Source organism: Lissotriton vulgaris, chromosome 1_2, assembly GCF_964263255.1.
Source record: "Lissotriton vulgaris chromosome 1_2, aLisVul1.2, whole genome shotgun sequence".
NCBI classification, from domain to species: Eukaryota; Metazoa; Chordata; class Amphibia; order Caudata; family Salamandridae; genus Lissotriton; species Lissotriton vulgaris.
The window spans coordinates 160,163,826-160,177,298 of NC_141686.1; the positions used below are offsets into that span (position 1 = coordinate 160,163,826).

Below are 13,473 nucleotides of genomic sequence, written 5' to 3' on the forward strand. Positions count from 1 at the left end.
TTAATGATGGACTGACATGTCTCAGCCAATGGAAAATTTGGATTCCTCTGAAGGAATGTGAAATGTAGAAAGTTTAGCTAGTGAGAAAGGTATAAATTGTGACACCATGAGCGGAGAAAAAACTCTTGCTTTCCGATTCCTGAGACGGTGTCATGCTGTTGGACTTTTGGCGCACGTAAGGACAGCTGGTTTGATTTTCTTCCCTTTAGGTGAAGTATGAGATAGACAGGGAAATAGTTTGAAGACAATGGAAACAAACTTTTATTAATAATTCATGTTTCTGAGCTTTCTTCTGAATGTCAGTTCTAATTTTGTTTCTCTAATAAAATGCTGCTTTCCTATTTGCTTATGAAATAAAGTTTTAAATCATTTTAAATGCCTTTCTTTTATGAGAATAAAGATAATAAAAATTAGATTTGAAGTGACAAGCTGGTCTTGTTTATTCATGGTCTAGTTTCCATTAGTTGATCCATCCACCTTATGTGGCTTGATTTAAACTGCACTATGTAAATTTAAATGTAAATATTTTGTGAATAGTTCTTTAAATCAAACCACCTGATTCAGTTGCTCAAAATTGTCTCATTGGTGTTATGGGCCTGGATTTATGTGTTTAGAAATATATGGTGAGTATTGAGGTGACAGATGGTGTTTGTGAGACAGTTTTTCTATAGGAGCGCTGGATCAGGACTTTGGCAACTTTGCAATTTTAGTAATACAGAGTTGTTCGTTTTACTACTTCTAATACTAACAAATACTTTAGTAAATCCTCCCTGTGTTCTGTGGGAGATCCATTATAGTGTGCAATGCCAAAACCAGGATATACATTTAGCCAGGTCTTAACTTTGTCAAGAACAATTTGAAATATGGATTCCAATCCCTCATGTAATCCCAAACTATAAAAATGTTTTAATTAACTTCATGCACAGATGTGTAACTTGCCCTCAGTAGTACCAGCATCTCCATCAGAACAGTACCTTGCTGACAACAAACAAATCTTCTCGCTTAACAACACCCTGCTGTATTTTCTGACGTATTCCTTCCCCAACTTCATGTTCATTCTTATAGGAGTAGGCACTATCAAAGTGGCGATATCCTGCATCAATGGCCGCCATCACAGCATCTCTCACTTTTTCAGGAGGAGACTATATTTACAAACAAAATCAAAAGACAAGTATCAATTGAATTGCGTCAACCACAGCCGAAGCGTAATGCCATGTACATCTACTAGTTAGGCAATATATCTGGTCTGTTTTTTCAATAGGTGGAAAATGATCTATACATCTGCTAATGCAAATTTGATTAATTACTAACTGCTTTAGTAAAAATAACAATTTGCAGACTTTACGTTAAATATGAAGTATGTTTTGATGTAAAATTGTTGTAGGCAAGCATGCTTAAAACCTATAGGCCTGTAACCTATTAATAAAGTACAATGAATGATGCTTTCTCTGAGATCACAAATACTTCAAAATGCACTTCAACAACAGGAGAAGTAGCGGAAGAACCAACAATGTAAATCACCTGACTTGTTTTCTCCCACTCTCCTTCTGCCTTGCTGTATAATTATTGCTGTAGGAAAGAAATGCAAATAGGTGCAGGAAAATCAACTGCACTAACAAAAATGGTGGAGAAAACAACATGTAAGTATTGAAAAGGCTGTAATAGCACACCTGGCAGATACAACACTGGCGTCCTGTACTGGAACTCAAGCCACACTTGGACAAGGCCAAGGGTATAAATAAACGGACATCAGACTGTTGCAGTTTGACTCAGTAATGCAGAGCAGGTGTCCAGATCTTACTTGCGTGGTGCGCAGAAGCCCTGCGGGGTGGGCCGACTGAGATACCATTAAGGCAACAAAGAGGCAATAGCCTCATGTGCTCACTCGCAGTGATGCTCGCCTTCATGAATTCTATTTCTGAGGAATGCAACCTGTAAAGAGGAACTATACGAGCACTGAACTACCTGTTAAGAGTGACTATAGCAGGCCCTGATCCACATTTGAGGCTCTATACCGATGCATCCAGATACTCACTGTGGCAGCGCAGCAGCATGAAGGGACCCAGCAAGAGATTGCACACGTACCAGCTGAGCCACCTGTAGATACAAGTCACAAATTGGTGAACCGGGAATTAAGAATTTCGACTGTCTCCCTTCTCAGCAATAGAACACTACAAGACTCAGGCACAACCATTTGTGCACCTTTGCAGCCAATACTAAACATAAGGAAAGGTAAAGCATCCGCCATGTGAGTGGCTCCAGCTGGCAGAGAGTACATGGCCAGCACATGTTGTTTCTCCCATTTAGAGAAGCAACATACAGCTGCAAGGACACTAAAACGAAACTACGATCGTAGATTAACAGAAACAAGGAAATGCCCAGGCTCAAGATCCATTGTGGGTGGGGACTAGGGTGATCCCACTGGTTCCACCCATTCAGAATAGCCATCCCTCACACTAACTGTCAGAAGCCCTACCACCATTCGATGAATTAGCATACATACCAACCACAACACAACATGGCCTTCTTAATGCTTACCCCCGGAGTGAAAACCTTGAACTGGGGGGAAGGAGCTTTAGGCACAGCACCATCAGGCTATGGAACAGTCTTCCTCTTGCTCTTAGGAAGATCACATCCTTGCTTGAATTCAGGAAACATCTTAAAACCTGGCTTTTTTAAAACGAATCCCGCTCTGCAGTCCGCAATGCGCCTAGACACCTATGGGTAGTAGTGCGCAATATAAATTGTTATAACATAACACTACGATCGAAGACTTGGCACAATATGCTGAATAATTACCTTCAAACAACCATAGAAATAGACATCATGGTAAAATGATCCCCCCTTCTACACTTTTAGGGAGAAGAAGTATTCATGCTCCTCGAAAAGCTCTCAAACAAAGGCGATGAAAATGACTATGCCCCTGCAATAATAGTGCCAATGCACATTGATTGATTGATTTTATTGTCTGTACAATTAATTAAAATCATTACAGTAAAAAAAACGAGCAGATAAAAGAATGTAGAGACTACGATAAAACATTTTGTTCATGTGCTCCCGCTCGGTCTGCCAGCAAGGTAGTCATTGTTATTAGTCCTTGCACAAAGTTTCTAAGACACCTGCGTAAACCTTGGTGGTTTTCTACTTTGGCAGACTGTACGTCGGCAGTCTGTGGGTCATTGTCCTTGGCCCTTCCATTTCGGGCCATTAATATGGTACGGTCTCTGTAGGACTGGTGAGTAGGGTCAGGACTCTGCACTTATTTGGGGGAAGCTGCTTTAACCCCCTTTTTATACTGTGCTGGACATTCTGGTTTGACTGTGATCGTTTGCAGTCTTTAGAGCCATTCTAATCAGATGGGTAAATTTCCCCAGTGTCACCAAGGCCATCGTGGTTGTTTTAGAAAAGCACAAGGCTGATGCTTTACTACATGACATGGTTCCCTTGGTGATACAAACTGGTTGAAGAAGTCGACGGCATTCGTTCCTAAGGATGGGGTAGCAGCATAGGAGATGTAGCCAGGATTCCCTCATGTAGGAGCACAGTCTGCAATTTGCGAATTCTCCCTTGTGAGCCCATGCAGGGTTAAAGTCGGTGATTCCTAGTGTGCATAGCCTCATGGAGAGAATTTTGATTCAGACTTGTGGTGTCTAGGCCTCGTTTAGGTAGGGTTGTCCCTCGCCTACCACGTAGGAGCTGTTTATGTTTTTTTTCCAGGCATTTAGTGGACTTTCCGGCAATGGTATTCTCTTTTCCTCAATCTTTAAAGTCTTGAGCGCTTTGCCAAGACTGGTGTGCCATACTGAGCTTGGCCCCTCAAAGATGACTCTCAGTTGATGTCTTAAAGAGTTTATTTGGGCCCTTGTAGTCCTTAAGTTTTATGACTTCCCCATGGCACATCAGGTCAGGCCTTACCAGGCCTAGCTCCAATCTTAGCCTTGACATCCTTGCCGACCTTTGGATAGAGAAGACTGATTTATATGCTTTGGCTTAGGTTGCAATGAGAAGGTCATCCTGCAACCCCGGAAAAGCCTGGGGGCCATAACTAATGTCTGGCAGCAATTTTGCCTTTAGGGCAGTTAGTTATTGGGAAGGCAGGGGGGCTGATCAGGTGTAACCTCAATTGCTTTAACAAGAATGTCACCTTATTGGCCTTAGAAGACTGCTGTTTCAAGTGAACATTTGCCTTGGCCCGTCCCGTGAGCCAAACCCCTAGGTAGTTGTACACTGCCAATCAATCAATCATATCATCTGCAAAGCGCACTACTCACCCGTGAGGGTCTCAAGGCACTGGGGTGAGGAACGGTGTTACTGCTCAAAAAGTCAGGTCTTGAGGAGTTTTCTGAAGGTCAGCAGGTCTTGGGTCTGCCGTAGGTGGATGGGGAGGGTGTTCCAGGTCTTGGCGGCGAGGTGGGAGAAGTATCTGCCGCCGGAGGTCGCTCTTCGGAAGCGGGAGACTGTGGCGAGGTCGGCGGAGTGAAGCTGGCGGGTGGGGGCGTAGAAGCTGAGTCGTCTGTTGAGGTACGTTGGTCCGGTGTTGTGGAGTGCCTTGTGTGCGTGGGTGAGGAGCTTGAAGGATATCCTCTCGTTGACCGGAAGCCCGTGCAGGTCTCTCAGGTGGGGCGTGATTTGGCTGCGACGGGGGATGTCGAGGATCAGCTGGGTGTCATCGGCGTAGGAGATGATGTTGAGGTCGTGCCGACGGGCGACATGGGTGAGCGGTGCCATGTAGATGTTAAACAGAGTTGGACTGAGGGATGAGCCCTGGGGTACACCGCAGATGATCTCGGTGGCTTCTGAGCGGAAGGAGAACGCTCTGTGTTCTGCCGGAGAGGAAGGAGTTCGTCCAGTCCAGGGCCTTCTCTTGGATCCCGGCATTGTGGAGGCGTGTTCGTAGTGTGTGGTGGCAGACTGTGTCGAAGGCGGCTGACAGGTCCAGGAGGATGAGGGCCACCGTTTCTCTGTTGTCCAGTAGGGACTTGATGTCATCGGTGGTGGCGATGAGGGCAGTCTCGGTGCTGTGGTTGCTGCGGAACCTGGACTTGGAAGGGTCCAGGATGTTGTTATCCTCGAAGTAGCGGGTCAGTTGTTTGTTGACGGTCTTCTCGATGACCTTTGCTGGGAACGGGAGCAGGGAGATGGGCCAGAAGTTCTTGAAGTCCTTGGGGTATGCCTTGGGCTTCTTGAGTAAGGCATTGATCTCGACGTGTTCCAGCTCTCTGGGAAGGTTGCTATTAGGGGTGGGCGGAAGTCGCGGAAGGGAGTATCGCGGAGAGGCATGGAGATTGAAGCAATTTCCGTGCCTCTCTGCGATATTTCCATTTCGCGAGGCCGCCCGCCCACCTCCCGCTTCCCGCCGGCCTGACTTCCCGCCAGTCGCCCGAATCCCGCCTGCATTATTAAATTAAATTAAATGGCAAAATAAAATTTTAAAGCAAACTTGCCTTATTGCGCCCCATCTTCCCGATCCCGGCTTCATTTCTGTAAACTGCGCATGCACGGGAGCCTGTGCATGCGCTGGGAAGCGGGAGGCGGGCGGGCGGCCAACTTCGTTTTGCCGTGGAATGGGTGGAAATTTGCCTCATTTTTCCTCCTTCTTTGCGTGGTGGGAACGGAAATGTCCACCCACCCCTAGTTGCTATCTCGAAGGAGGTGTTGATGACTTTCCGGAAATGCGGTGCAATGGATGTGCTGGCTTTGTTGAAGATGTGGTGTGGGCATGGGTCTGACGGAGATCCAGAGTGGATGGTGTTCATGATCTTGATTGTGTCGTTGTTGTTGATTTTGGTCCAGGAGAGCAGGCTGTTGGTGCGGATGGTGGTCGTTTTGGGCGAAGGTCTCAGTGGTTGTCGGGGCGGTCATGGCGTTGAAGCTGTTGTGAATGTATGCGATCTTGTGGTGGAAGAAGGTGGCCAACGAGTCGCACAGGTCTTGCGAGGATGGGACGTCGTTGGTTTTGGAAGGGATCACTGAAATAATATCGAGGGACAAAATATCGACTTGCAAAAATATCGTGGACAAAATATCGACAGATAAAATATCGAGTTTGTATCTACAAACAGGTAAGTACAAAAATATCAAGTACAAAATATCGTTTACAATAATATAGTTTTAAAAAATATCGACTTTATTAAAAACAGTGTTAAATTAAATTAATATTAAAATTTAATTACTACAATATACTTAAAAATACTTAAATTAACTTATAATAATTAAATAATAAATGAAATGAAGAAAAATAAATTTTTACAATCATATTTGTTAAAACATATATATATAGCAACATACTATAATTAAATAAGATACTATTATATTACCGTACGATAGCAGAAGTGTAAAAAACACTATTCCAACTCCAAAGAGTGCAAGCGTAGGGAAAGCATTGGATAGCGTAGGGGTAAAAATTACTATTCCCACTCCAGTGGGTGCAACAGTAGGGAAAGCGTTGGATAGCGTAGGGGTTAAAATTTCTATTCCCACTCCAGTGAGTGCAACAGTAGGGAAAGTGTTGGATAGCGTAGGGGTTTAAATTACTATTCCCACTCCAGTGCGTGCAACAGTAGGGAAAGCGTTGGATAGCGTAGGGGTTAAAATTACTATTCCCACTCCAAAGAGTGCAACAGTAGGGAAAGCGTTGGATAGCGTAGGGGTAAAAATTACTATTCCCACTCCAGTGGGTGCAACAGTAGGGAAAGCGTTGGATAGCGTAGGGGTTAAAATTACTATTCCCACTCCAAAGAGTGCAACAGTAGGGAAAGCGTTGGATAGCGTAGGGGTAACAATTACTATTCCCACTCCAGTGGGTGCAACAGTAGGGAAAGCGTTGGATAGCGTAGGGGTAAAAATTACTATTCCCACTCCATTGGGTGCAACAGTAGGGAAAGCGTTGGATAGCGTAGGGGTTAAAATTACTATTCCCACTCCAGTGGGTGCAACAGTAGGGAAAGTGTTGCGCCATAATAAATTTATGATTGTTGGAGACCTCAACATGCACTTGGACGATGTCAATTGCAGAGAGGCCGCTTCCTTAATTAATGAACTTAGAACCCTTATGCTTGTTTTAGATGACAATAGAGCCACTCATCAAGCAGGACATCTGCTGGACCCAATTTTCACTAACTGGGAAGACATAAGTGTCTCTGCTCCGACTAAGATTCTGTGGTCAGATCACTATGTGATCCCATTTAAATTGAGGAAACTACCCAACAGGGGGCCCATACAGAAACCTCCCGTCATTAGACGCAGGGACTGGAGAAAATTCAGCCACAATGCTTTCAGTCAAGCCCTTGAACAGAATCCTCCAAAGCTCAGCGACAATTTGGTAGAGGCGTACAAGATATTTGAAGATTGGGTGCAAGGTGCGCTGGATAATGTAGCCCCTTGGACTCATAAAGCCATGGCTCGGAGCCCGAAATCTGCTCCTTGGTTCACCGCTGAGCTGCGCGCCGCTAAAACCAAGTGCAAAACTGTGGAGCGTAGATGGAGAGTGGAATATGTCCCCTCACTACGCGAAGCCTATAAGAGTGAACTAAGGCTCTACCACAACCAGATCAGGAAAGCTAAAAGAGAGTACTATAATAAACGGATAGACTGTGCGGAGAACACATCTAAAGAACTTTTTATGATTCTAAAGGAACTCTCAGCCCCTCCAGCGAGTTCAGGGGAAGCCCCCCCCCCACGACTGAGTCATGCAATGACATCGCAGACTTCTTTATAGGGAAGGTAGAAAAAATCTATGCATCGTTTCAGACTAACTCTGAAGCTATAAATCCCGACCCTAACTGTGGAAAGAAGGTCAGGGAAGAACTTAGGAAATTTGTGGTTCCTCAAACTGAGGAGCTTATCAATATCCTATCGAACATTCACTCAGGCTCTCCCCTTGATGCAGTACCAGCGAGAATTCTTCGAAATCATATCCCGCTGGTAGCGAAGCATATAGGTAACTTGGCTTCACTGTCTTTCCATGAATGTTTAGTTCCGGATAGCTGGAAACTGGCCCAAGTCGTCCCAATTAAAAAGAAAGCCCACATAAGCATCACGCAATTAGACAACCTGAGACCAATCTCCCTCCTTCCCTACTGTGCGAAGGTAGTAGAAAAATTGGTCAACAGACAGCTGGTGAGCTTTGTGGAGGAAAACATGCTCCTTCACACGTCTCAATCGGGATTCAGAGCCAAACACTCGACAGAGACTGCCCTCCTCCTATCGACAGAAATGCTGCGAAGTAAGGCGGACGAGGGTCACACGGCTGCACTGGTCCTATTGGACTTAAGTGCGGCGTTTGATACCGTATCTCACCCCGTATTACTGGACCGCCTAAATGAAAAGGGAATAACCGGTCCTGCACATGAGTGGCTGGTCTCCTTCCTCAACAACAGGAGATTTCAAGTGCACTGCCCACCATATAAATCCAGTGTAAGATGTCTCAGGCAAGGGGTTCCTCAGGGCTCGATCCTGAGCCCCACTCTATTTAATCTGTACATGGAACCCCTTGCCAAGTTGGTGGAGTCATATGGTGTTGCAATAGTCTCTTATGCAGACGACACACAACTGGTGATCAATCTATCCCGTGATCCAGTTGTGGACGCTGAGAATTTCTCGGCCTGCTTGGTAGCACTTGACGGCTGGATGAAACAGAACTGTCTCCGCCTCAATGGCAACAAGACGGAAGTTCTTATCGTAGGCCCCTGCCCTTCCATTTGGACCTCTGCCTGGTGGCCCACGGAACTGGGCTTGGTCCCGGCCCCAGTAGACACAGTCAAAAACCTTGGCTTCCTTCTCGACTCTAAGCTAGCATACACCAACCATGTTGGGAAGGTTGCCGGAAAATGCTATGGACTCCTGAAGGTCCTGAGGAAAGTCCTGGACCTTTTGCCCCCCAGCTCCAGAAAAACTATGGTACATGCCTTGGTCACCTCCCACCTAGACTATGGGAATTCCCTTCTATGCGGACTCAGCAAAAAAGGCCCAGCACAGTTACAACGCGTCCAGAACGCAGCTGCTAGGCTGGTCCTTAACCTCCCTAGGAGAGCCTCTGGGAAACATGCATTACGCTCCCTCCACTGGCTCCCAATAAAGGAACGAATCAAATTTAAAACTATGTGTATAACCCACCGTATAGCTCACAAAAAAGCACCTCCATATCTCCAGGACCTGCTTCCTGTCTATCGCCCCTCACGTCCCCTGAGGTCGATGGGCAGCATGCTTTTAGTGGCGCCTCGGATATATAGAGCTAGGATGGGAGGTCGTTCCTTTAGACACCATGCCAGCAATGACTGGAATAACCTACCCATCGACTTGAGGATGGAGCTGTCTGAAACCAGGTTCAGACAGAGGCTGAAAACCCACCTTTTCCCCAAGCTAAATTCAGCATAGCAGGCCAGGCACTCCTTCTGTGATCCAGCTGATGAGATGTAGATAGGGCTGTCAGCGCGGGGACGCACTGTTCTCTGTGCAACCATGCGCTTAACAAATGTCATTAACCTAACCTAACCATAGCGTAGGGGTTAAAATTACTATTCCCACTCCAGTGGGTGCAACAGTAGGGAAAAAGTTGGATAGCGTAGGGGTTTAAATTACTATTCCCACTCCAGAGAATACAACATTAATACTTCATAAATAATTATAAAATGTATTATTGAATATCTATTAATAATTAATTAAAAATAATTAATATTTGTATACAATTTATTAATTAATATATTATATTTACTAATTAACAATAATTATTTCTATTGATCACCTATTAATACTAATTATAAATATTTACTATTCATTATTTAATAATGAAAAAGTATTTAACAATTATTTGAAATTAAATAAATATAAATAAATGTAATTAATTAATTATTTATAATTTAATCACTTCCCACCCAATTCCCCTATAAACTCACAACCCGCTACAAAAATAATTTAGTAAAATTTACATAATTACCAATTAATCAATTAATTAAAATTAATTACCAATTAAAATTTAATTAACTAATATAAATTAATTAAGTATTATTTTAAATTTACTATCAATAAAAAAATGTAAATATTTAATTAATTATAATTAAAATACTTCCAACCCTATTCCCCTATAAACCCACAACCCGCTACAGAATTAAATAACGCAATGATTATAAAAACAAAAATCATTAATAAAAATTAATTATAACATAAATACACACTTTTCACACATATTATACCATAAAAATACACTATAAAAAATTAGATATTATTAAAAATTCGATATTTTTTACTATCTATATTTTTTACAGTCGATATTATATCACTTACCTTAAAAACGATATTTTGGTCATCTATATTCTGTCCTGTCGATATTTTGTCCAGTCTATATTTAAAAGTCGATATTATGTCCATTCGATATTTTGGAGTCGATATTATGTCTGTGCACCGTTTTGGATCTGGGGTTGGAGAGTTCTTTCACGATTTTGAAGAGCTCTTGCTTTTGTGCGCGTTGTTGTATAGGCGGTCTTTGAGGGAGGCCCTTTTGGCGGATCTGATGAGGTGAAGATGTCTGCGTGTGGCGTTCTTGTGGGCTGTTTGGCTGTCCGGTGTTCGTTCACGGAGCCAGATCTTCTCCAGCTTTCAGCAGGTTGTTTGGAGGCCCGGAGGTCTTCAGTGAACTAGCTGGCTTTCTTGTTGGTGTGACTGTTGGAGGGTTTCTTGATCGGGACGAGGGTGTTGGCGCAGTCGTTGATCCACTGTCTGAGGTTGCGGGCGGCGGTGTCGGTGGGGTTGGCGGGTGGATTCTGGGTGAGGTTGGTGGTTAGCTGGTCTTCAGTGACTTTGCTCCAGCAGCGGCGAGGCATCTGTTGGGTGCGGTGGTGCGTGGTGGGTTTCTTGAAGGTGAAGTGGATGCAGCGATGGTCGGTCCGGTGGAGTTCAGTGGTGTGGTTGAAGGTGACATGGGAGCTTGCGGAGAAGATGGGGTCAAGCGTGTGATCGGCGGAGTGGGTGGGTGTTGTGACAAGTTGTCTGTGTCTTAGGTTGGCTAGGTTGTCGATCAGGGTGGTGTAGTTGGTGTTGTTGTTGTTCTCGAGGTGGAAGCTCAGGTCCACGAGGAGGATGTAGTCCGTGGAGGCGAGGGCGTGTGTGCTGACGAAGTCGGCCATGGAGTCGCTGAACTGTGGTTGGGGTCCAGGGGGCCCGTAGATGAGGGTTCCTCTGAGGATGGTGTTGGGGTCGGTGTGGATCTGGAAGTGCAGGTGTTCGGCAGTGCTGACGATGTCATCGGTGTTGATCGAGACTCTGAGAGTGTTCCTGTGGACGATGGCGATTCCTCCTCATGCTCCGTTGGTGCTGACCCTGCGGGTGATCTTGTAGCCTTCCTGGACGGCTATGGCTATGTCGGGTGCTGAGGCGGGGTTCAGCCAGGTCTCCATCAGGAAGGCGACGTCTGGGGAGGTTGAGTCGAGAAGGTCCCAGAGTTCAACGGCGTGTTTGCGGGCGGAGCGGGTTTTGAGAAGGAAGCATCTGAGGTGGTTGGGTTCTTTCCTGGTCAGCAGCATGGTGGGGCGGATGCTTGTGAAGCTGCAGTTCCAGTAGGTGAAAGCTCTGTGGGTGCGCTTCGGAGTGGCCAGGAAGCAGGTGTGTGATCCTCCAGTGTTGAGTGCGTGGAGGGTTCTGGCATCGTAGCGGTGTCGGGCATCGTGGGGTTCGCGGGGTCCAGGGGTCCTGGGACTGGGCGCAGTCCAGGCGCGGACGGGCTTGCCTTAGGCGCACCCCCTGCGCAGATGCTGCGCAGCTTCCATATGAGGGGACGTGGAAGGGAGGAGCAGCTGGGAGGGATTGCAGGGGGTTGCAGGGACGCAGCAGCGGGAAAAACGGGCGGGCTGAGGGAGAACTGGGCACAGGAAGGCAAAACTAGTTTAGGCAAGAAAACAAGTGCAGGCACAGAGGAATAAAAACAAGTCTGGAACAGAAAGCAAGTTAGTCACAGGGGAATAAAAACAAATCTTGGCAAGAAAGCAAGTTAGGCACAGGGGAATAAAAATAAGTCTGAGCAAGTAAGCAAGTACAGGCACAGGGGAATAAAAACAGGTCTGGGCAAGAAAGCAAGTACCTCGGGAATCTGTGACGCTGTGAGGTGGACATTGCTGCTGCGGAGGGGCCCTTACAATCCTAAGGGTCCTGCAGCTCATTTGAGCCACTGAACCAACAGCAGGCTTCTTATACAGTCCCCCTAGACTTGCAAGGTCTAATTGCAGTGCTTTCTTTCCTGACGAGAGCTCTCCTGCACCTCTGACACCTCACGACTTGCTGGACATTGTCACCTAGGGGCTCCTTCCCTTTTCGTCACCACCTGTACGCTGCCGACTTGCACATGCCCCCCGGTCCTGGTCACCTTCCCGGGGTGTTGCGGGGTCGCAGCACAGCCTACAATAAGTTGATGCTATTAGGCCTACACTTTGAGGTTGCTTGCCACCTCTGCGGACACGACACTGGCCGCAGCAAACTTGCCTGCCACTACTTTTGTGACATCTTGGATCTTGGAGTTACCCTCCTCAGGGGGGCCAATACCGCTGCTTGACGAGGGGCATCTGAGCCCTGTCTCCTTTCTACCTGTGTACGCTTCTACCAAGTTATTTTAGCTTGCATTGTCAAATCTAACACCCACCTGGCGTCATCGGCTCCCAAACGCAGCCCAACAACAATGGGGAAACAGGACTCATGCTAATCGAAACTCTCTTTTGAGGGCAGGAGGTGAGTTAGGCACTCCTGCCGAGACCCCGCTCACGACAACCTAAATGATAACACAGGGAATGTGGAAGGACCAATGGCGATTTGAAAGAAATCCTAGTTGATGTAAAATCAAGTCTCCGTGCCATAGATGCCAAGCTAGATCTTATGGGGAATCGATCGAATGAATGAGAGGTTCGACAAACATGAAGGCAGACTGGAAAATCTAGAAATGATGGTCTCAGAGGTAGAGGACAGTTACGCCACATCCAGTGAACAACTCCAGTGCATGGAAAATGTCTTCAAACTTATGAAAGCCAAAAATGAAGTGTGATCGAGGCGCAATAATATTCGGGTTTTTGTTGTTCCAGAGATATTGAAAGAATAGAAGACTACATGGAACGTATGCTTAGTGAACTCTTTGGAAAGTTTCTGTCCTCTGTAGAGATTGTTGAAAGAGCTCATCGCATATTGGCACCCAGGCCACCCCCTCGGACCAATCCCAGACCATGGCCCGCTTGTTCAATTACAAAGATTGGGATGCGGTGCTACCCCAGGCTCATGAACAAAGAGGCTTCACTGACAAAATATAGATGTAAAAAATATAGAAGGAAAAATATAGAATGCTAAACTATCGACTCCTATACTTAAACGGGTAAGTACAAAAATACTGAATCAAAAATATCAAAATAAAAAATATAGATGTAAACAAATATCAATTAAAAAATATATATAATATAAAATATATTAAATATATTAAATATTATTATTTTTAACAAAATAAAT

General features: G+C 45.4%; 1 pseudogene across 1 annotated transcript in view; it reads right to left on the reverse strand.

Moving 5' to 3' along the window:
- LOC147734738 (aldo-keto reductase family 1 member B1-like) overlaps window positions 1-13,473 on the reverse strand; it is a 236,662-nt pseudogene that overhangs the window by 147,667 nt on the left and 75,522 nt on the right. Inside the window, exon 2 of the transcript XR_015307537.1 lies at window positions 975-1,142. The product of XR_015307537.1 is annotated as an aldo-keto reductase family 1 member B1-like (transcript). The remainder of the gene's footprint in view (window positions 1-974; window positions 1,143-13,473) is intronic.